Raw genomic sequence first — 23,734 nt, 5'->3', positions numbered from 1 at the left:
ATTGCCCAAGGCTGTAGGAAAGCACAAATAGACATGAATGAATGCAATTGATCAGACGTGTCACCTGCCACAGTCGTATCTAGACATACCAGGGGCCACACATCACTTTAACTGCACAGGCCCCACCCCATTACAGAGCCTCCATCAGCTTGAACAGTCCCTTGATGACATACAGGGTCAATGGATTCACGAGGTTGCTTCCATACGCGTACACATCGATCCACTCTATACAATTTGAAACGAAACTCGTCCGACGAGGCATGTTTCCAGTTATGGACAGCCAAATGTCGGTGTTAACGGGCCCAGGAGAGGCGTAAAGCTTTGTGTCGTGCGGTCATCAAGGGTACACAAGAGCGCCTTCGCCTCCGAAAGCCCATATCGATGATGCTTCGTTGAATGGTTTGCACGCTGACACTTGTTGATGGCCCAGCATTGAAATCTGCACCAATTCGAGGAAGGGTTGCACTTCTGTCACATTGAATGATTCTCTCCAGTCGTCGTTGGTCCCGTTCTTGCAGGATCTTTTTCCGGCAGCAGCGATGTCGGAGATCTGATGTTGTACCGGATTCCTGATATTCACGGTAAACTCGTGAAATAGTCGTACGGGAAAATCCCCACTTCATAGCTACCTCGGAGATGCTGTTTCCCATTGCTCGTGCCCCGACTATAAGACCACGTTCAAACTCACTTAAATCTTGAATGAGATTTTCACTCTGCGGCGGATAATCTTGCTAACGTGCCATAGTAGCAGCAGTAACCGATCTAACAACTGCGCCAGACACTTTTTGTCTTATATAGGCGTTGCCGACCGCAGCGCCGCCTTATTCTGCCCGTTTACATATCTCTGTATTTGAATACGCACACCTATAGCAGTTTCTTTGGCGCTGTAGTGTATATAGTGCCCTAAAAATATGTTGCTAATGAAGAAAGTAGTAAATAAATAACAAATTAAAACGTAGTGCCTAATGTTGAAATTTTACTGACTGCCATTTCAATTAGCTGCTAGTTTTTCATGGATCTAAATGTCTATGACTTATATCACTTGAATTATGCAGAATGATGTAATTTTGCAGTTGCAATGAGTAGTATATGTGGACACTGCTTGCAGACTATGTTGGAAATAGAATCAGCACTAAATAAGTAATAAATTAAAACGTTACAGCTGATGCTGAAGTTTCACTGCATGAACAACGAAAATAGTGGACGATAAACTTTCTTCCTTTCGTCATGGGGGACGGGGAAGAGGAAGTTGAGGAGTGTCAGCGAGAATTAGTTTAATGAATGTTTGAAATTGTGTGTGAAGTTTGCTGGAAGTCGGTAAGTGCTCTCATTCTCAAATACTGGATGAATGAAGTACGGGTATTTGAGAGCCATCAGTTACAGTACCACAAAATAAACACACAACTGGTAATACTTCATTCACTGCATTTAACTTTTAAGATAGTATGTTTCTTAATGAATAGCTTAGGACTGTTTTAAATTTTTTTTATTTCGGTTAATAATTTTCAAGAATTGAAAATCATATTTTTGTTGCCCCTGGAAGCTGTTAAGACAGGGATCGGAGTTCTGGGATAGTCGCTTAGCAATATCCCAGATCACGTATGTCTGCAGAATATGAAACTACACAAATCAACGAAAGTTTTACATCACCCTTTTATTTCCAAATTCTTGGCACAGAAAATAAAATTTAATAAAATCTGACTATTAAGATTTCGTATACATTCATTTGCAATGTGTGAAAAAAATTGTTTGTTTCCCATGGCGCGGCTTTTCACTGCACTACTGAACAAATTCAGTAAGCGATGAAACGCTCCCTTGCTCGGACACAGGCTTAAATCCTTCGGGGCTTACTACAGATGAGATCAAGCCATCTCTGGCCCAATTCTGTATAAGTCGCGCAGAGTAAGCGGTCGTTGTCGACGAACAAAAAATCTATCACACACATGTTCGATTGGATTCATGTCGAGGAGTAAGCAGGGCACTCCACTCTGGTGATCCTAGCATTCTGAAGGAATGTGTTCACGAGGACAGCGTAAAGAGCACCCGAGTTATCATCCATCAAGATGAAATTCGAACGTTCGTGATAGGGTTCCACTGTTGGTTGTAGAATCTCGTCTCTGTACCGTAGAGCTGAGATAGCGATCAACAACCACGGGAAGCCCCATATAAATACTCCACCACTGCCTTGTTCCAACTGTAGGGCACCCTGTTGGAGGCGTTTAATATGACTGGGTTGTCTCCAGACACTGTCTGCGATTATTAGGATACAAACAGAACCGTGTTTCGTCTGTAAACAACACTCGACACCAGTCCTGGGGCATCATTCTGCACCATCTCTGCCCATCCGGAACGGAGTCCTTAATGTTGTGGTGGACGACTTGGTGCTGGCCATGATCGTCGGGAACGATGATTCGCATTAAGCGGTTAGATGTACTAACAGTGTGATGCGGACACATAACGTCCTGTAACCCATTCGAAAGCCAAATTCAGTTCTAGAGCACTCACCCCATGGTTCCTTTGACTCAAAAGTCGTAGATATCGATTATCCTGTACACCCGTCGAAGTCTGTGCGGTCTTAAGACATCAGTAATATTTCTCTATTGCAACGGATTACATCAGCGCACCACATTACTTTTGCTCCGGTTCATATGATGAGCAACGCCCCCGCTTGACAAGCCTTCTGCGTGTATCGTGAAAATACGGAACCGATCATTTGTAGCAATTGCCTGGATGTTGTGCTTTACGTTACACTGAAGTGCTGCAATGTATTAGAGTACTGTACTTTACCAGTAAGTAGAGCTCATTGTAACTGTGTGTTTGTTTACAAACAACATCAGCGGTAATCGACAATGAAGCCATTGAAGGTAAGTAGGAGATAAAGGCTACGGACTGTAGGTCAGTGCTCCCTAGGCAGCAGGAGCTGGCATATGTAGCCTGAGAGCAGTGACGTGGGCAACGTTCCTGTAGCTCTCAGCTAGGCTACTGCCCTCGGGAGTTCAGCCAGAGAGCTCTGGAGCAAAAGGAAACCAACGAAATGGGATCGCCGTCCGGAGCGCGTAAGGCCGTGATTACAGGTGCGGGCAGTAAATCATGGATGCGCCGACACTGGCGCCCGCGCATGTGCAGATAAGCGGTCGCCGCAAGTGGAGCGTGTCCGCCAGCCGAGGCGCTCGTGCGTGGCGGCGGGTGCGCTCGTTGTATTTTGTTCCACGAAAATTTTTATTCTGCTCGTAGAATGATTTACTGTTTCCTGAGGATCGAAGGTACTGGTATCGTAGCTGCACATTCTAACTGAAATCGTTATTATAGAACTGTACACTTTAAAACAACAGGAGCTCTCTAAACAGATTACGTCTATATCTATTCTCTGCAAATCACTGTGAAGTAAATGGCAAAGGGTACGTCCCATTGTACCAATTATTAGGAAATTTCCCGTTCCATTTATGTATGGAGCGCGGGAAGAATGATTGCTTATATGCGTCCATACGTGCTGTAGTTAATCTGTTCTAATCCTCATGACCCCTATGGGAACGATACGTATGGGATGTAGAAAATACGTAGTCATCATCTGAAGCCGGTTCCTGAATCGTCGCAGACAGGCTTTTTCGGGATACTTTACGAATGCCTTCAAGAGCCTGTCGATTTACAGTACTTTCCTCAGCAATTCTGTGATGTTCTCCCAAGGGTCAAACAAGCCCGTGACCATTTGTGCTGCCTTTCTATGTTTATGTTCAACATCCCCTGTTGGTGTTATTTGGTATCAGTCACACATACTTGAGCAATTTTATAGAACATACTTGAGCAATTTTATAGAACATACTTGAGCAATTTTATAAAATGGATCGCAGGAATGTTATGTAAGCCATCTCCTTTGTACACTGATTGCATTTCCCCAGTATTCCACCAATAAACCGAAACCTCCCACCAGTTTTACCGATGACTGAGTCTATGTGGTCATTCCATTTCATATTCCTGCAAAGTGTTAGAAGCTCGTATAGGTATGTGTTCAACAACTGTGACTCATTTTTATCACTGTCACAGGATGCTAGGTTTTTCATTTTGTGAAGTGCATGGTTTTACACTTCTGAACATTTAAAGCAAGTTGCTAATATTTGCACCACTTTGAAGCCTTATCAAGATCTGATTGAATACTTATGCAGTTTCTTTCTGACATTACGTCATTATAGGTAAGTGTATTATTTGCAAATCAATTGAGTTTCCTATTGTCCGCCGCTAGTGGTCATTCGGTTGCGTTCTCACTTCCCGCGCCCGGATTTCCGGGTTCGATTCCCGGCGGGGTCAGGGATTTTCTCTGCCTCGTGATGACTGGGTGTTCTGTGCTGTCCTTAGGTTGGTTAGGTTTAAGTCGTTCTAAGTTCTATGGGACTGATGACCGTAGATGTTAAGCCCCGTAGTGCTCAGAGCCATTTGAACCATTTTTTTGAGTTTCCTATTAATATCATCCGCAAGATGTCCGCTCATGGTAGCTGAGTGGTCAGCGTGACGGAATGTCATACCTAACGGCCCGGGTTCGATTCCCGGCCGTATCATCATCGTTTCATCCCCATCGACACGCAAGTCGCCGAATTGGCGTCAACTCGAAAGACTTGCACCAGGCGAACGGTCTACCCGACGGGAGGCCCTAGCCACTCGGCATTTCCATTTCCACCCACAAGATCATTAATATACAATACGAACAGCAAGGGTCTCAACACATTTCCGTCGGGAACTCCCGAAGTTACTTCCAAATCTGTCGATGACTATCCATCCAAGATAACTTGCGGAGCCCTCCCTATCAAAAAAAAATTCAATCCAATGAAACTTTCGCTTGATATCAGACATTGTCGTACTTTTGATGACAGGTGTACTTGTGGTGCTGAGTCAGATGCTTTTCTGAAACCGAGGAATGCTCTATCTACCAGACTGCCTTGATCCAAAGCTTTCAGTATGAAATGTGAGTAAAGTTCGAGATGAGTTTCACATAATCGATGTTCACGGAATCCATGCTGGTTGACGTGGTGGAAGTCATTCTGTTCAAGGGACCTCATTATATTTGAGCTCAGAACACGTTCTAAGATTCTACAACAAATCGATATCAAGGATGAAACTTCCTGGCAGATTAAAACTGTGAGCCGGACCGAGACTCGAACTCGGGACCTTTGCCTTTTGCAAAAAAATGGTTCAAATGGCTCTGAGCACTATGGGACTTAACATCTATGGTCATCGGTCCCCTAGAACTTAGAACTACTTAAACCTAACTAACCTAAGGACAGCACAGAACACCCAGTTTGCCTTTTGCAGGCAAGTGAACTACCAACTGAGCTACCCAAGCACAACTCATGATTTAATTCCGCCAGTACCTCGTCTTCTACCTTCCCAACTTCGCAGGACAGCTTCTGTGAAGTGTGGATGAATTCCAAGCCACATAATCGTCGGTGATGACGCGAGCAATGATTTGCAGCTGTCTGCAGCACGTGCTGTCAACGGCTCCCGCGTTGCCATACAGAGTTCCCCTTGGATCAGTTTCAGATACGACGACCGCTTGCCACCACCGCTGTGGTGACCACTTGGTGCTAATCGAGAGTTTTGTTGGACCACTTCATTAACGGGAGCAACTAGTAGGGTTTGCATCACGATTGCAACAGCAGGAGGTTTCAGTGTCGTAGACGTCATCTTATTCCTGTACAGCGAGACGTATAACTTCACGAAAGTCTGGCTTTGCCCTCAGAAACTGTTGCAGACACATCTTACGCGGTCGATTCCTCATTTTTTGGGCTATGGTTATTTGACCATATGATTGGTAATGAATAAATAATAAAAAATGAAAGGATTAAATAAATGTCTGAGTGAGACAGGAACTCAGCATTGCGTAACACATTCTGAACGTGATCCCGGAAACACTTCAAAAATGGTTCAAATGGCTCTGAGCACTATGGGACAACTGCTGAGGTCATTAGTCCCCTAGAACTTAGAACTAGTTAAACCTAACTAACCTAAGGGCATCACAAACATCCATGCCCGAGGCAGGATTCGAACCTGCGACCGTAGCGGTCTTGCGGTTCCAGACTGCAGCGCCTTTAACCGCACGGCCACTTCGGCCGGCGGAAACACTTCGATCAGTTGTGGAACATGCTGTTTCTCGATTTCAACTTATTGCAGAAGACGGTGGACAGCATATTGAACATATTTTGTGCCAGAGACACGGAAATTAATAATCCGATCTGATTTTGGCTAATGCTTTTTATGCGATTTTTGGCCTCAGCACAATTAAAAATCGATGTGATGCTTTGTATGCGGTTTTTGGTCTCAGGTTAATCAAAAACCGATGTGAGTGATGCTTTTCATGTGGTTTTTGGCCTCAGGACAATTAAAAACCGATTTTTCACACCCGATGTGATATGACCTTGCTGTGGTGAATGGGCCTACGTAAATAACGGTATCACACCTGTACACCCATCTACACTGAGTAGTAACGTTTGTTCAACGTCAAACGTACACCTTAGGCATTGTTGTATGATTCATTTGTTGTCTACCATTATTACATTATGATGCTTACAGCGCCATCTGTTGCTACATTTTTTTAACTATTTATTTTTCTATTGCTACACGTTTTCCCCCTTCTACGATAATATTCCGTTACAATTTGACGTCATTCTGACCAGTGGTGTTATTTCTACAGCGGTTTCAGAGTTTAACTTTAATTATAATCACCCTGTACAATGTCTGAAGCATACACTTATCGAATTTATTATGGACCTGGTAGGTACATATAAAACGTAAACAATTATAAAGAACTAAATAGTCTCTTTCAAAACATGAATAACGAAATAAGGTGTTTGCATTTTCTGGATGGAAATTGGTTTAAAGACACTCACTGTCCTGTTGCGTTATTACATTGTTAGTACTTTGACCAACCTCCATTCTCCCTAATTACCTCAGAAATTCTCATCGGCATTGATTTTGTTAGGGTCTGTAGTTCTTGCAGTGAAATTGTCACCCATTCTTCTGGTATCGCTCTTTTCAGCTCACATACGGCTTCCAATTGCCTTTTGATGCGATAAATACAACTTGCCAGTGGTCCCCAAAGATTTTACATGCGGTTCAAATCCAGGCTTCGTGCATACCAGGGCAAGACATCGATATTTTTTCCTTGAAACCACTTGTTTTTGTAGCAGGAACATGAACTGAAGGATTAGCTTGGTGAAACATTATACTTTCGTCCCCTAGATCTTCATACATGCAAACCTTTCTGTCTCTGTTATCTCAGTGCACATATTAGAGTTCATTCTAATATTCACCCAAGCAATGCTGACTTACCTTTATCATATTAGTTTCATCACCAAAATTTCTTCTCATTCGTACCTGCTGCTCTATTCTCAGATCATGCCAGTCATATTGATATCCATCCGGACTACTAAATTAATCTTTTTCTCGTCACTGAAGATCATTTTATCCCATTCTCAAGACCATGACATCCGTTTTTCAGAAAATAACGATCTATTCTGTTTATGTTTGAAAGTTAGCGCCGATTTTTTCACTCATATCTTGACTGCAAAATGTTTCCAATTGACAAAATTTCTCATACACGTCTGGCAGTTACTGGCAACTGCAAATCAACAACAAGTTGAGAAGAACAACTGCTTGTGTCTATTGCTTTGCGCAAAAGTAAACGTTTCGTTACATCAAACAGTTTTCTACTTTTCCAATATTTTGCGTTCTGTCCATATCGTACCCCCAATCTAACAAAATTATAAATCACTGTACTTGAACGGTTCAACTTCTTGTCGATTTCACTATTAGAGGGTCCCATTTTCTTCTAAGCACCAATTTTTTTTCTTTTTCATCACATTACAACTGTTTTCCGCGTGACATTATCAGTCATGTCTTACGTACACAATATGCACTGTCACTTATGGTGTCTGTTACTTATGTGCCTACCAACTGACCCCTCGATGTCTTGTTATACAGGGTGTAAATTTTAAGTTGACAAACCAGAATAACTCGAAAAATAAATTACACACAAAAAATGTGTAGAATCCAAAGTTGATTATTTTCGAGGGGGACATCTGCTGGTGCTAAAATTAGTCCGCCACCCCCACCCCAGCCCCCTGGGGGTGGAGCGGGAGACAATCTTAATGGAGACCCCATTTTTAATTGCATAATCAGATTCCACATAAAAAAACTACGTACATTTTGTCTTACACATTTGTTTTAATTCCTGGTAGTTGGCGGTGTAATTCGAGAAAATCCATGATCTCATTTCTGCGTGGACAATTGATACGGATAACTAAAAAATTTTGATTCGCTAAAATTAAAACTCTCGCTTTCTCCCGATAGGGTGGGGACCCAAATACTATATTAATTTTTTCAGCAGATTCGGATAAGTTTTCTTTCTTTCATGGTCATGAGGCCACACAACTTTTAATTATCAAACAAATCATCTGACTAGCTAGCTAACAAACGAAACATCGTACTTACTAACGAGTAAATAAGTACTTTTTATGGTTGTATACATGGAAAAATCCTGGAGATACTAGAAAGTATCAGATGGATTATATAATGGTAAGACAGATTTAGGAACCAGGTTTTAAATTATAAGACATTTCCAGGGGCGGATGTGGACTCTGACCACCATCTATTGGTTATGAGCTGTAGATTAAAACTGAAGAAACTGCAAAAAGGTGGCAATTTAAGGACATGGGACCTGGATAAACTGACTAAACCAGAGGTTGTACAGAGTTTCAGGGAGAGCATAAAGGAACAATTGACAGGAATGGGGGAAAGAAATACAGTAGAAGAAGAATGGGTAGCTTTGAGGGATGAAGTAGTGAAGGCAGCTGAGGATCAAGTAGGTAAAAAGACGAGGGCTAGTAGAAATCCTTGGGTAACAGAAGAAATATTGAATTTAATTGATGAAAGGAGAAAATATAAAAATGCAGTAAATGAAGCAGCCAAAATGGAATACAAACGTCTCAAAAATGAGATCGACAGGAAGTGCAAAATGGCTACGCAGGGATGGCTAGAGGACAAATGTAAGAATGTAGAGGCTTATCTCACTAGGGGTAAGAAAGATGCTGTCTACAGGAAAATTAAAGAGACCTTTGGAGAAAAGAGCCACTTGTATGAATATCAAGAGCTCAGATGGAAACCCTGTTCTAAGCAAAGAAGGGAAAGCAGAAAGGTGGAAGGAATATATAGAGGGTCTATACAAGGGCGATGTACTTGAGGACAATATTATGGAAATGGAAGAGGATGTAGATGAAGGTGCCATGGGAGATACGATACTGTGTGAAGAGTTTGACAGAGCACTGAAAGACCTGAGTCGAAACAAGTCCACGGGAGCAGACAACATTCCATTAGAACTACTGACAGCCTTGGGAGAGCCAGTCCTGACAAAACTCTACCTTCTGGTGAGCAAGATGTATGAGACAGGCGAAATACCCTCAGACTTCAAGAAGAATATAATAATTCCAATCCCAAAGAAAGGTGTTGACAAATGTGAAAATTACCGAACTATCAATTTAATAAGTCACATCTGCAAAATACTAAAGCGAATTCTTTATAGGCGAATGGAAAAACTGGTAGAAGCTGACCTCGGGGAAGATCAGTTTGGATTCCGTAGAAATGTTGGAACACGTGAGGCAATAGTGACCTTACGACTTATCTTAGAAGAAAGATTAAGGAAAGGCAAACCTACGTTTCTAGCATTTGTAGACCTAGAGAAAGCTTTTGACAGTGTTGACTGGAATACTCTCTTTCAAATTCTGAAGGTGGCAGGGGTAAAATACAGGGAGCGAAAGACTATTTACAATTTGTACAGAAAGCAGATGGCAGTTAGGAGTCGAGGGGCATGAAAGGGAAGCAGTGGTTGGGAAGGGAGTGAGACACGGTTGTAGCCTCTCCACGATGTTATTCAATCTGTACATTGAGCAAGCAGTAAAGGAAACAAAAGAAAAATTCGGAGTAGGTATTAACATCCATGGAGCCGAAATAAAAACTTTGAGGTTCGCCGATGACATTGTAATTCTGTCAGAGACAGCAAAGGACTTGGAAGAGCAGCTGAACGGAACGGATAGTGTCTTGAAAGGAGGATATAAGATGAACATCAACAAAAGCAAAACGATAATAATGGAATGTAGTCGAATTAAGTCGGGTGATGCTGAGGTAATTAGATTAGGAAATGAGACACTTAAAGTAGTAAAGAAGTTTTGCTATTTGTGGAGCAAAATAACTGATGATGGTCTAAGTATACAGTATATAAAATATAGACTGGCAATGGCAAGGTAAGCGTTTCTGAAGAAGAGAAATTTGATAACATCGAGTATAGGTTTAAATGTCAGGAAGTCGTTTCTGAAAGTATTTGTATGGAGTGAAACGTGGACGATAAATTGTTTGGACAAGATGAGAATAGAAGCTTTCGAAATGTGGTGCTACAGAACAATGCTGACGATTAGATGGGTAGATCACATAACTAATGAGGTGTTGAATAGAATTGGGGAGAAGAGGAATTTGTGGCACAACTTGACAAGAAGAAGGGACCGGTTGGTAGGACATGTGCTGAGGCATCAAGAGATCACAAATTTAGCATTGGAGGGCAGCGTGGAGGCTAACAATCGTAGAGGGAGACCAAGAGATGAATACACTAAGCAGATTCAGAAGGATGTAGGTTGCAGTAAGTACTGGGAGCTTGCACAGGACAGAGTAGCATGGAGAGCACAACAACAAACAACAACCGTTTTCCAGGCGGAAATGAGAACATCGATATCTTGAATTACAGCGCCAACTACCAAGCATCAAAACAAATGTTTAAAACAAATTGTACGTAGTTTTTTATATAGAACCTGATTCTGCAGTTACAAATGGTGGCTTCCATTTGAAATTTTGAAGTTGCCTCCCGCTCCACCCCCAGGGGGCCGGGGTGGCGAGCTAATTTTCGCACCAGCAGATGTCCCACTCGAAAATAATCAACTTTTTCATGTGAAGCTTATTTTCGAATTATTCTGATTTGTCAACTTAAAATTAACAGCCTGTATACTGTACTATAGACTTCAAATGCGATACCATTTGACTACATTTGTCAGTATACTGGATTTCATACTATTGCATATACGCTGTGCACAACTACTCCAAAGAACAAAGTAAATTTTCTTAAAAATATCCATGCTGTTGTATTGATTTCCATTTGTTTATAATAATAATAATAATAATCTGTATGTTTGACATGTTCCAATCATCTGTCTTTATAGTCGGCTGACTACACAGTCATATCGATTTCTTGAAGGAAATGTAGCACTCTGTCCTTTTTTTTAAAAAGCTCTATTTATCCAACATGCTTTACGAGTTTTCAGTCTTGGACGAAGAAATAATTGTATAACGCTAACGGAAGGTGGGAAAAACAGCAATTAGCGTCTTAGCATAAATAAAGCAACGTAAAAAGTAGGTCTACGCTGTATTTCTTAAGTAATTTAATCTATGGCTATGAAAGTCAGCCTTCATAAACTGGGATAAGTTAAAGTCATACCGATGTCTGAAATAACATATTGTACATATAAACAACAAAAATAAAAGGAGCTAACTTAAACATGCCAAATATATATTACTAATAGATATAACTAAACGCTCAGGACTTCTATTTGACAAAACAGAACACACAAAACACAATACAATAACGCAACACGACGAGTGGGAATATCGTGCTTGGAAAGATTATCAATTATCTCACCATTAATGTGAACTCTCCATTATCTTTGTAGAGAAAATCCTGAAGGTGGACTTAGACCGATCAAATGCAAGACTTTGAAATGTTGCGATATCCGCATGCAACAATTCTCTATACATCCATCAAAACTAGCTGCCACATGTTTATTACAAGCCATCGTAAATTATTGTGATGCTGCAGATTCCTTCCACAGGCCTCGTACGTTGCTCTAAATACGTGTATCCTCGCAACTATAGATTCCTTCCCAAATCATGAGTTATTTCCCCCGTCCGTCCGAGATAAAAATGGAATCAGAGAAGATTGCAAGTGAGACAATAAACTTGAACCGTCGGCCAAGGAATTGCCCCATCGGTCTTCCGCTCGTGTATGTCGAACTCTGTGCTACAAAAATGGCAAAGACGAATCAGCGAAATCAGCCGGTGATGAATACTAACGCGCGAAAGAGGAGCTGAACGAGGTTTTTCTGACTTGAGAAGCTCCAGTGGGCAATATAACAGGTTTCTCTACTTTGCTGAATGAAAAATTGAGCTGGTTTTTTCTTCGCGCAAGAGCTTTCCCTGCCTGCTGCTGAACCACTCAGGTTCAACTTCCTCTGTGAATATAAGAGCACGCTCACTCGCATTGTCGTCCAATGACCAGACAACTGCTACGTCCCCTTTGTATTTATTCGCTGTCGGATCGCGTTTCAGAATACGATAAGGTGCAGCAATTTTAGCTAAGTACACGGGCAGGTCTTTGGCGCGTACGTGCTAAACGACTGTAAATATCTCTCGCCTGGCTAAATTGCAGTGCGCGATATTGATCTCAGAGTATGTGAGCGCTCTAGCGCCGAGGTGTTGTCGTAACCTTCCAAGTACGGGAACACTCTTTGCGCTCTTGTTCCGTCGACACGCTAACAGCGCAATAACGCACCTTGCGGACAGTTTGCCTCACCTGATGACCTGACGCTTGCAGGTGTAGGCACGAGATAGCGACACCTCAATTATCTCCGTTGCAGCACGCATCCTATCGCGTCGAGATCACGCGAAAGGTTATAACCTACGTCCCCTGATTATACCAATACGTACAAGAGTGCTAAGAACCAATGAAACACGTATTATACAGGGCGAACATTAATAAAACCGACAAACTGCAGAGTCGGATTCGTGTCTGGAAATAGAGGGAAGAAAAGTCCTTTGAATAGGTGTCCGGAAATGGACAGTGTGCATACAAAGGCAAGAGATCGTCTCGGAACACATGCATCGCATCCGCGTCACAACAGGAGGTCAAAGTGGCCTCCATGGGATGGAAGGCACGCGTTCACAAGTCGCATCATGGATTTCCGGACTCTTTTGCACATTCCGACCTCTCTCCGAATAGCATCACGGGCGTCGTGGACACGCTGCTGAAAGATCTGCATATCAGGAACACAACGCTTTCCAGATGCGCCCAGAGGTAAAAATCCAGGGCGTTTAAGTCCGATGATCTAGCAGGCCATGTTACAGGGCCTCCGAATCCTGTCCAACGTCCGGGGAAGATGTTAAGCTGTCAGCGAATTGTAATGCGGATGTGGGACGGTGCTCCGTCATGCATAAACCACATAACCTGTCGTATTGCCAGAGGCACATTCTCAAGCAGACCAGGAGAGTATTCTGCAGAAAGACCAAGTACTTTTCTCCGTTGAGGGATTGTATCATCATAACCGGTCCAATTATGTGGTCAAATGTTCAAATGTGTGTGAAATCTTATGTGACTTAACTGAAAAGGTCATCAGTCCCTAAGCTTACACACTACTTAACCTATATTATCCTAAGGATAAACACACACATCCATGCCCGAGAGAGGACTCGAACCTCCGCCGGGACCAGTCGCACAGTCCATGACTGCAGCGCCTTAGACCGTATGTGGTCACCAAGAATCCCTGTCCACACATTGGTACTGAACCGATGCTGATGAAACGCTTCAACCATTCCCCAAGGATTCTCTGTAGCCCACAGATGACGATTATGCAGACTGATGATGCTAGTTCTGCTGAAGGTTGTTGCGTCGGTAAAGAGGACTGATGACAGAAATCTTATAATTGTCATGGTCTAGTGCAAAAACCATTGACAAGATCCTTCCCATAGAAGGAAATCCCCTGCTAATAATCCTTGCAGACGTTGCAGTTGATACGGGTAGCAGCGGTTGTCATGCAGGATACACATAATCGTAGTTGCCTGGAGCTTCTACTATGGTTCGTGTCTTTATCCAACATGCTTTACGATTTTTCAGCCTTGGACGAAGAAATAATTGTATAACGCAAACGGAAGATGGGAAAAACAGCAATTAGCGTCTTAACATAAATATATCTACGTAAAAAGTAGGTCTACGCTGTATTTCTTAAGTTATTTAATCCATGGTCATGACGTTCCTGTAGAATTTGGTCCTACGCATCCGATATACGCACAGTTCACCGGCTCGCTCCACTTTCGTTTGTGTGAAAGGACCCATGATCAAGCAAACTCCCAAAAAGGGCTTGAAATGTTGTGTAATATGGTTGGTGAAGGAACTTGTTTTCGTATAGCCGTGTTGCCTCTCCACCTTTTCCATCTGCTTGGCCGTACACAAACACCATGTCGGCTTGTTCCCGATATGAATAACGGAGCATTCTGCTGCTTACAGTACGCTGCGCCAATCACACAGCCTGCAGCATACAAGGAACAAACGGCAGGTGGTCAGAGGAACTTCCATTCATCAGTTCAAATGGCTCTAAGCACTATGGGACTTAACATCTGCGGTCATCAGTCCCCTACACTTAGAACTACTTAAACCTAACTAACCTAAGGACATCACACACATATCCATGCCCGAGACAGGATTCGAACCTGCGACCGTAGCAGCAGCGCGGTTCCGGACTGAAGCGCCTAGAACTGGTTGGCCACAGCCGCCGGCCATTCGTCAGTGTCATCTACTGTGGCAACATTTCATTTCCAGTCACATTTTCGTAGGACCTTTTTTCCTCCATTTCCAGTCGGGAATCCGTTCCTGCGGTTTGTTGGATTTATGTTCACCCTGTATAATTACATTTCTGTTAATTTTCCTAACTTCCCTCTATTACTGTAAATAGCATAGTAAATGCATTCTCCTACGACGCAATTCTTCTTAATGGCTTCTCAAGTAAGAGAAAAAGGTATATATAAGGAGCCTCTTTGGTTTTCGATTTAGATGTACCTTTTTCTTTTTTTTTTTTTTTTGAAAAATCCTCTGAGTTCTTTCGTTCATTAATAAGTATAACAAGTTTAATAAATGATAGGATGAAAAAGAGTGATTAATATCAATTATTTCTATTCGAAAACAAATATTCACAAAAACTCGTAAACTGGAACTACAAAAAATGGTGTGCGGATATGGGCCTCCTCGACAAGGTCCAACTTTCAAAATATCACAATAAATCTGGATAAAACAATACGGAATGGTAGACTAGTCTATAAAGAGTAACTTTTATATACTTAAATATTTTAAATAAACTTGAAATCTAAAATTATTGACAGAAATCGGAAACGTAAACAGCTCCTTCAGCCGGGGCACAATTTAGACGTGCCCACATTTGACACATAACAGGTGTAATCCACGCCACTCCTCGAGTGGCTTAAGAGAACTTTTCAATACGAAACATACAAGTTGCGTCGCTCGGGTACGGTGTATCCCCATCGTTGATACCAAGGACATTATCGCTTTCTACTAGACAAACGTCACAGGAATCTGATGAGTCAAACGATGAATTAGATATTCTGAAGGCCTCTGGGCTTTCCACCCGCACCTGCAGGGTGGCGTATAGCCTCAGACATACTTAACGACCTCTTCATTACAGCATTTTTGTTAAGCTACTTGATCAGCTGATCCTTCTATGGCGTTCCAGTGATGGGGCAGGTGGTTGGTATTTTGGGTTCTCTTCTTAACATTGGGGATAACATGAACGGTGAAATTGTTTTATGTTGTTAAACAGAAAAAAGTGATGTAATTATAGCCTCCCTTCAAATAGGGGTCGTATTTACACCAACCTGACTTACAATATAGTTAGCATGACATACACTGCTGGCCACCGTAAGTGCAACACCCTGAAGGAAGCGTCCGAATCAAGTGAAATTTACACCATGAGTTTGCAGCGATGAGATATGCAACTGATTAGAATTTCAGCGCAGACGCACATCACGCGCGCCTGTGGCGCCACCTCATAGCGCCATTTAAGGCTTGGCGATTTCGACGAGTGTACGTTCGGCACGTGTGTTTACCTTGTGGTTGTTTCACAAGACGATCAGTTATGCCTCGTAGACAACAGCGAACATCTTTTGATCAAGTATCCGAGTTCGACGGAGGAAGGATAGTGGCTTACCGAGATTGTGGATTATCATACAGAGAAATCGCTAGTCGTGTTGGACGAAACCAAACAACTGTAATGCGGATATGTGACCGTTGGATGCAGGAGGGTACGACGGACCGACGTGGTCGATCGCATTCACCTCGGTGCACCACTGCACGTGCTGATAGGCAAATTGTGCGCATGGCAGTGACGGATCGCTCAGTGACATCCCGAACCATAGCACAGCACATTGCGTCTGTAACGCATCATCCAGTGTCTGCGCGTACCATTCGACGCCGTTTACAGCAGAGTGGTCTGTCCGCAAGACGTCCATTGCTTCGTCTACCATTGACGCAGAACCACAGACGTCTCCGTCGCCAATGGTGTGATGACAGACGGATGTGGACGGCAGAATGGAATGACGTTGTCTTGACTGACGAGGCACGCTTCTGTCTGCAGCACCACGATGGTCGGATTCGAGTGTGGAGACACCGTGGAGAGAGGATGCTGGACAGCTGCATTATGCACCGCCACACTGGTCTTGCACCGGGTATTATGGTATGGGCGGTATTGGATATTACTCTCGCACGCCTCTAGTACGCATTGCCGGTACTTTAAATAGCCGGCGCTACATATCCGAGGTGCTGGAGCCAGTTGTCCTTCCTTACCTTCAGGGCTCGGCCACAGCCATATTTCAACAGGATAATGCGCGACCACACGTGGCACGCATTGTCCAAAGGTTCTTCGTCAATAACCAGATTGACTTGCTTCCCTGGCCGGCTCGCTCTCCGGATCTTTCGCCGATAGAAAACATGTGGTCCATGGTTGCTCAACGAGTGAGCCAGATTACATCCCCAGCTGCCACACCAGATGATCTTTGGCAACGTGTGGAAGCTGCTTGGGCTGCTGTACCCCAGGAACACATCCAACGTCTCTTTGACTCAATGCCGAGACGTGTGGCAGCGGTGATCTCCAACAATGGCGGCTACTCTGGCTACTGATTGTGGCAGGAACGACATGTCACAGACGTCTGTAAACGTAATCATTTGATACTTGGTCAACATGTTATCGACAAAATAAATTTTGTTGTGCTACCTCTTGTCTTTCTTGGTGTTGCATTTACGGTGGCCAGCAGTGTATAACTTAAATGCGTGTGTAACTAAAGTCGTGTTTCTAATGGTAGGTTAGTACTGTTTTTTTTTTCGGATATCACTGAGAAATTGTTTAAAACTAACCATACGGACATGAAAAGCAAACAATTTCACATACCTGCTAAATATTTGCTTCCAGAAGAAACACCAATTCGCACAGTAACTGACGCTGCACTGTTTCAGACAATGGTTCCAACTGCTCACTGCTACCTTCCATTTACAATAGGCATCGTTGACAGTCCTGACCGCCAGAATGCAGCACCTCCAATACCCTGCTGGCAAGGGGTGTCCATATTTATAACTGTGACTGTTTTTACACCTTTGCCTCTACCTATGTGAGTGAGGAAACGCCATAGTATGACGATTTTCATAATTATTCGATTTTATTTAAACAGTGAATATTTTATAGCTGTCGATGAGCTAGTGGCCCCGAAATGAGTAATTTATTTGTTTATTTACGACATACCTCATTGCAGCCTTTGTAATGCTACATGTTTACTATTAATTTTTATGTATGGTATGTAAGTAAAAAGCCTAATTATAACTAATTACAAAATATGGGTGTAAGTACATAATTAAGTATATTTACTACAGTACCCTTCTGTACCATCCATAGTCTTCTAAGACGGTGCTTCATAATAATAAAATCCATATCGTACTGTCCTTGTAAGGTTTTCAGGAACAACAACTCCTTTTTAATTCAAGTAACATATTTACTGACAAACTTGGAAAGTTTATCGCTTTACAAAATGTGTGAAATTCGTTCATGAATAAATCAAAGAAGTTCTGATAAACACGTGGCGATTATTGGCACACAATTTAAAATACATACGAAATGTACTGGTCCGCAGCTCGTGGTCGTGCGGTAGCGTTCTCGCTTCCCACGCCCGGGTTCCCGGGTTCGATTCCCGGCGGGGTCAGGGATTTTCTCTGCCTCGTGATGACTGGGTGTTGTGTGCTGTCCTTAGGTTAGTTAGGGGACTGATGACCGTAGATGTTAAGTCCCATAGTGCTCAGAGCCATTTGAACCATTTTTCGAAATGTACTGACAACGCTTTATTATCACCTCAAAAACCTCATGCTGCAACCATGAAACTTGAGAGTGTTCCTACTTCTCTATATATTCACTCTTTAATGCGAAACGATTCTCCGATGGATGGATGAAGAGGCTGAAATCTTGATTGGAGAAGTCTACGTCTATCTGTTCAGGAAACATTTTACCTCGAAAATCATCTCGTCGTCATGTAGTAGTCCCTGACATCCTTGGTAAAAGTAACAAAATATTGTCTACCATGCGCGATGAGAGGTACAATCTGACAGCCCAGAGAAGCAGACTGTGTGACTGTAGCCTGTGAAGAGTGAGCTGGGGCGTTCTTGTGGAGCAAAAACAAAACTCTTGGTCAGCTTCTTGCGAGCTTCGACTTAACAGGCTTCCGTATCCTTTTTTGGAGACTTCGGTAGTATTTCCCTGTGACAGTCATAGCGATACAAGAATCACTTATCCATGGTGATTAGGCACCAAACGAAATAGTCTGGATTAGCCCAACACGGCTGCTGCCAGGATCCGGCGGGATTTTTGAATGCTTGCCAGTATTCGTAGACCCAGCTCGCTGCGAAATTGGCATCTTCAACACGGCAATACAACTTCATGAGTGCTGCCGAGTGACTTCTCCGACGTGCTTAAATTAACTCCAAGAACTGTGCAAGTTATCAACGGCCAACACACAGTAAACTGTTATTTGCGTCAAATCGCTACACACAGAGCTGGGTACACCAGCGCTGACTAGAACTTGCTTTGCTCCACTAGACATCAGTAATATCAAATACATCATCAAATGGTGCTAGATACTGTAGGTAAAATAGATAAGCCCTTTGGAGCAATTAGTCCACAGAGCCTGACCATCACATCCCACAGGCTTGTGGCGATTCAAATCAAACTCGTCGCTGCGCTACTTGCAGACATGTGATTAAACTGCGCCAGCGCTAAGCACCTGCTGACACTCAGAATATCAGTCGTCAATCACTGGGGCTTAGGTGTCTGACTGCTGCCCAAGACTGTGAGAGGGCCTCGCCGCCGACGACGTAGAATCACGTGTTCGTAGCGCCACTGCTACGCCAACAAGTCGTGGGCTGCAACGCAAGTTGGGTCGCCATAACGTGCATAAATGATCACAATCTATCTATAACATTTGAGACAGTACCAAACTGCCTCGTTTTCCGTTAATTGCGTAAGGATGAATACCTTAGGGGCACGGCTGATTGCCTACTTTATCCCCTACAGTCCGAACGTGTGCCCTTTCTCTAATGACCCACTCATCGACAGAACGCTAAAAGTCAATATTCCTTCTTTTGTAACACATTAAGCTGGAATTTAATATTTAGCGCAAATCGCGGCAAATCGTTGGAAGCCCTCGTTCTGTCCTCCGGTAACGTAGGTAACGTACACCAATCCTCAGACTTGTATCAGTGGTTTTATAGTGCGAATAAGTATAACCTCAGTCGTCATTTTTATGGCTCAATATGAAAGTAAAGTAACCGTCTTGTGCCATTGTAACTCTGCTATAAATTCAGCCTCTAAGATCTCAAAGGTTTTTATATTCGAATACTTTTGGCACTTTCCTTTGCGAAGTGTGAATGCTGCATTTAACCATTTTGTCTACGGCTTAGATGACTGTAATGATTCCACGAAGAGTCTAGAGCACTGTATTTTGGTTGATTGAAGCGATGAGTGAAGGGTGAGCTTGAAACTGTGTGCCGCAACATTGAGTATTCTTTACGAAGATCGAGCAAGTGACAGCCGATCACTTTCTGCTACCTACCATGTTTTTGTTACGATTTTCTGCCGTATTTGACAATATAAATGTAAATGGCTTGTGGTTAGCGGTCTCGTCGGGTAGACTGATCGCCTGCTGCAAGTCTTTTTAGCTGACGCTAATTCGGCGACTTGCTTGTCGATGAGGGTGAAATGATGAGGAAGACCACACAAGACTCAGTCTCCGAGTGGGGAAAATATCTCCGACCTGACCCTGAGTGGAACCCGAGGTCGTAGCATGGCAGTCTGCCGTACTGGCGACTCAGCTACTCAGGCGGACTGTTTGTCCATAAGAGGTGTATATGCTCCTGAATAAGGGAACAAGTAGTAGTTTAGTGAATGTTTAGAAAAACACTTCACAAAAGTAAATATGCGCACTCCATAATAAGTAATGGCGAAAATGCACGTGTTCGAAACATAAAACACCTGGAGGTGTAGCAACATTCGGACAGTACACAATATAATAATGGGCAAGAAGTAACACATTTTGCACCAATAAATGACACGAAAATTACCAAAAAATGCTTTAGGAAATAAATTTATAAGAATACGCTGTATCTTATAACAAATAGAAAATTTAGATCAACCACTTGGGTACTAAATTGAAGACACAAAACTCATTGTAAATATATAAACATAAGGTTTTAGAATTTAGTCAGTAAAGAAATACTGATACACTTATTCCAGAGTCGTAACTGGATGTGAATTCTGAATACATAATAAAAGTTCACAGTTTGAAAGCCGTAAAGGAAGGCCTTTCTAATTCTCGATGCTCCTACATGTGTTATGGCGTAACATCGACTAAGCAAATTTAAGCAACGGATATGTTTACATGAGCACACAATGTTCAGGTTGGTTACAAGTCACATTCATGGTAATGCTATGCACTGCAGCACACAACTCGCAGTCGCACGCTACTCAGTTCTCCACATGAGCCAAATACATTCCAAATAAAAATGATTCCTTAAATGAAACAAAATATTGTTTCTAATCCCCAGCTGAGATTTCCTTTAGCACAATCCCCTTCTGAGATAGAAAGCAGGAAACAATGGATAGCTTAGCAATCAAGTAATGCAATTAGTTCTTGCCTAAGAGTCAATTTTGTAACAGCTCATTAGCTGCAACTCTTAAAGGTGATCGATGTCGAAATATATATATTCACGTGAGCACAGTTAAACTAGACAACAACGTTATCACTATATAAGTCTGAGAAAGATTAGATGAATTTTATCAAGACAGTACGTTTAGTAATTGTCTTCTCGAATATCGTCGCTGATAGTCGGCCTGTTTAGCTAAATTTCACATTACTTCTGTTCCAACACGGCATTACCTTTTGATACAAGATCAAACCACAGTAAAATACGTGAGATGAAACAGACTAAACTTCAGCACTTTATGGAGAGCCCACTGCATCAGCTCTACTGGAGTTTGACACTTCCGAGACACAGAACATCAGAGTGAAATCATCACAAACGCTTCTCCTTTACGCTTACTCCACGTGCTGTAGAAATACATTCCTGGAAATGGAAAAAAGAACACATTGACACCGGCGTGTCAGACCCACCATACTTGCTCCGGACACTGCGAGAGGGCTGTACAAGCAATGATCACACGCACGGCACAGCGGACACACCAGGAACCGCGGTTGTTGGCCGTCGAATGGCGCTAGCTGCGCAGCATTTGTGCACCGCCGCCGTCAGTGTCAGCCAGTTTGCCGTGGCATACGGAGCTCCATCGCAGTCTTTAACACTGGTAGCATGCCGCGACAGCGTGGACGTGACCCGTATGTGCAGTTGACGGACTTTGAGCGACGGCGTATAGTGGGCATGCGGGAGGCCGGGTGGACGTACCGCCGAATTGCTCAACACGTGGGGCGTGAGGTCTCCACAGTACATCGATGTTGTCGCCAGTGGTCGGCGGAAGATGCACGTGCCCGTCGACCTGGGACCGGACCGCAGCGACGCACGGATGCACGCCAAGACCGTAGGATCCTACGCAGTGCCGTAGGGGACCGCACCGCCACTTCCCAGCAAATTAGGGACACTGTTGCTCCTGGGGTATCGGCGAGGACCATTCGCAACCGTCTCCATGAAGCTGGGCTACGGTCCCGCACACCGTTAGGCCGTCTTCCGCTCACGCCCCAACATCGTGCAGCCCGCCTCCAGTGGTGTCGCGACAGGCGTGAATGGAGGGACGAATGGAGACGTGTCGTCTTCAGCGATGAGAGTCGCTTCTGCCTTGGTGCCAATGATGGTCGTATGCGTGTTTGGCGCCGTGCAGGTGAGCGCCACAATCAGGACTGCATACGACCGAGGCACACAGGGCCAACACCCGGCATCATGGTGTGGGGAGCGATCTCCTACACTGGCCGTACACCACTGGTGATCGTCGAGGGGACACTGAATAGTGCACGGTACATCGTCATCGAACCCATCGTTCTACCATTCCTATACCGGCAAGGGAACTTGCTGTTCCAACAGGACAATGCACGTCCGCATGTATCCCGTGCCACCCAACGTGCTCTAGAAGGTGTAAGTCAACTACCCTGGCCAGCAAGATCTCCGGATCTGTCCCCCATTGAGCATGTTTGGGACTGGATGAAGCGTCGTCTCACGCGGTCTGCACGTCCAGCACGAACGCTGGTCCAACTGAGGCGCCAGGTGGAAATGGCATGGCAAGCCGTTCCACAGGACTACATCCAGCATCTCTACGATCGTCTCCATGGGAGAATAGCAGCCTGCATTGCTGCGAAAGGTGGATATACACTGTACTAGTGCCGACATTGTGCATGCTCTGTTGCCTGTGTCTATGTGCCTGTGGTTCTGTCAGTGTGATCATGTGATGTATCTGACCCCAGGAATGTGTCAATAAAGTTTCCCCTTCCTGGGACAATGAATTCACGGTGTTCTTATTTCAATTTCCAGGAGTGTAGTATTACTACGGAGCACTACCGGAGTACAGTCACTTTCACAGTGTATCCATAGAATAGTCTTCCTCCAGGAATCTTGTTGATACCATGGCATACGAGAAGCCAGCCAGAGATCCAAAGCCACAACACGTCCGCCGACTCTGGTCCGCAACTGTCTCACATCTCTCCCTGCTTTGTGCTTGGTAGATAAATACCTCGCTCGCCAGCGACGTACCATGACTCGCAGCAGGAATTAGTGCCAATCTCAAGTGGCGTCCCAACCACAGCACAGACAATACAGATCGCGGGTACGTCTGCGAGGCATCCTTCACGTCTGCTCAAGTCACACTGATCCATTACCTTCGGTCTACAGCGACAACAAGAGCCTCAGTCACACTTTGCCAGTAGGTGGTGTTGAGCCGTAGTATCGATGTTGACCTGGAACCCGCGGGCAGACATGGTTCAAATGCAACTCACATCTGCAGAAAATACTAATTTTAATGTCCAGTGAATATGACGGTCCTATCTCTAGTTTTTCATGGTGTTCTGACTCTTCCGAACATGTGTATTTCTTTATATATGTAAAGTCGCCACTGCAGTTTCTGAAACCAAAACTGGCCAGGTATCCTTGTGACTCATCTATTCAATATTTACTACACAGCTTTTCAGCTATGACACCTCTGTCGATGACCAAATAATTCTTCAGAAAACAGAAAATACCCTCCAGGGTGCAATATATTCCCTAATAAAACTGAGACAATGCAACATCCTCAGTTAAGCTGGGGTGAAACATAAATCGTATTCCAGGTGAAAGAAACAACAAAAC

The sequence above is a fragment of the Schistocerca nitens genome, chromosome 6 (assembly GCF_023898315.1).
Source record: "Schistocerca nitens isolate TAMUIC-IGC-003100 chromosome 6, iqSchNite1.1, whole genome shotgun sequence".
NCBI classification, from domain to species: Eukaryota; Metazoa; Arthropoda; class Insecta; order Orthoptera; family Acrididae; genus Schistocerca; species Schistocerca nitens.
Note: the sequence above shows the minus strand (reverse complement) of the source record.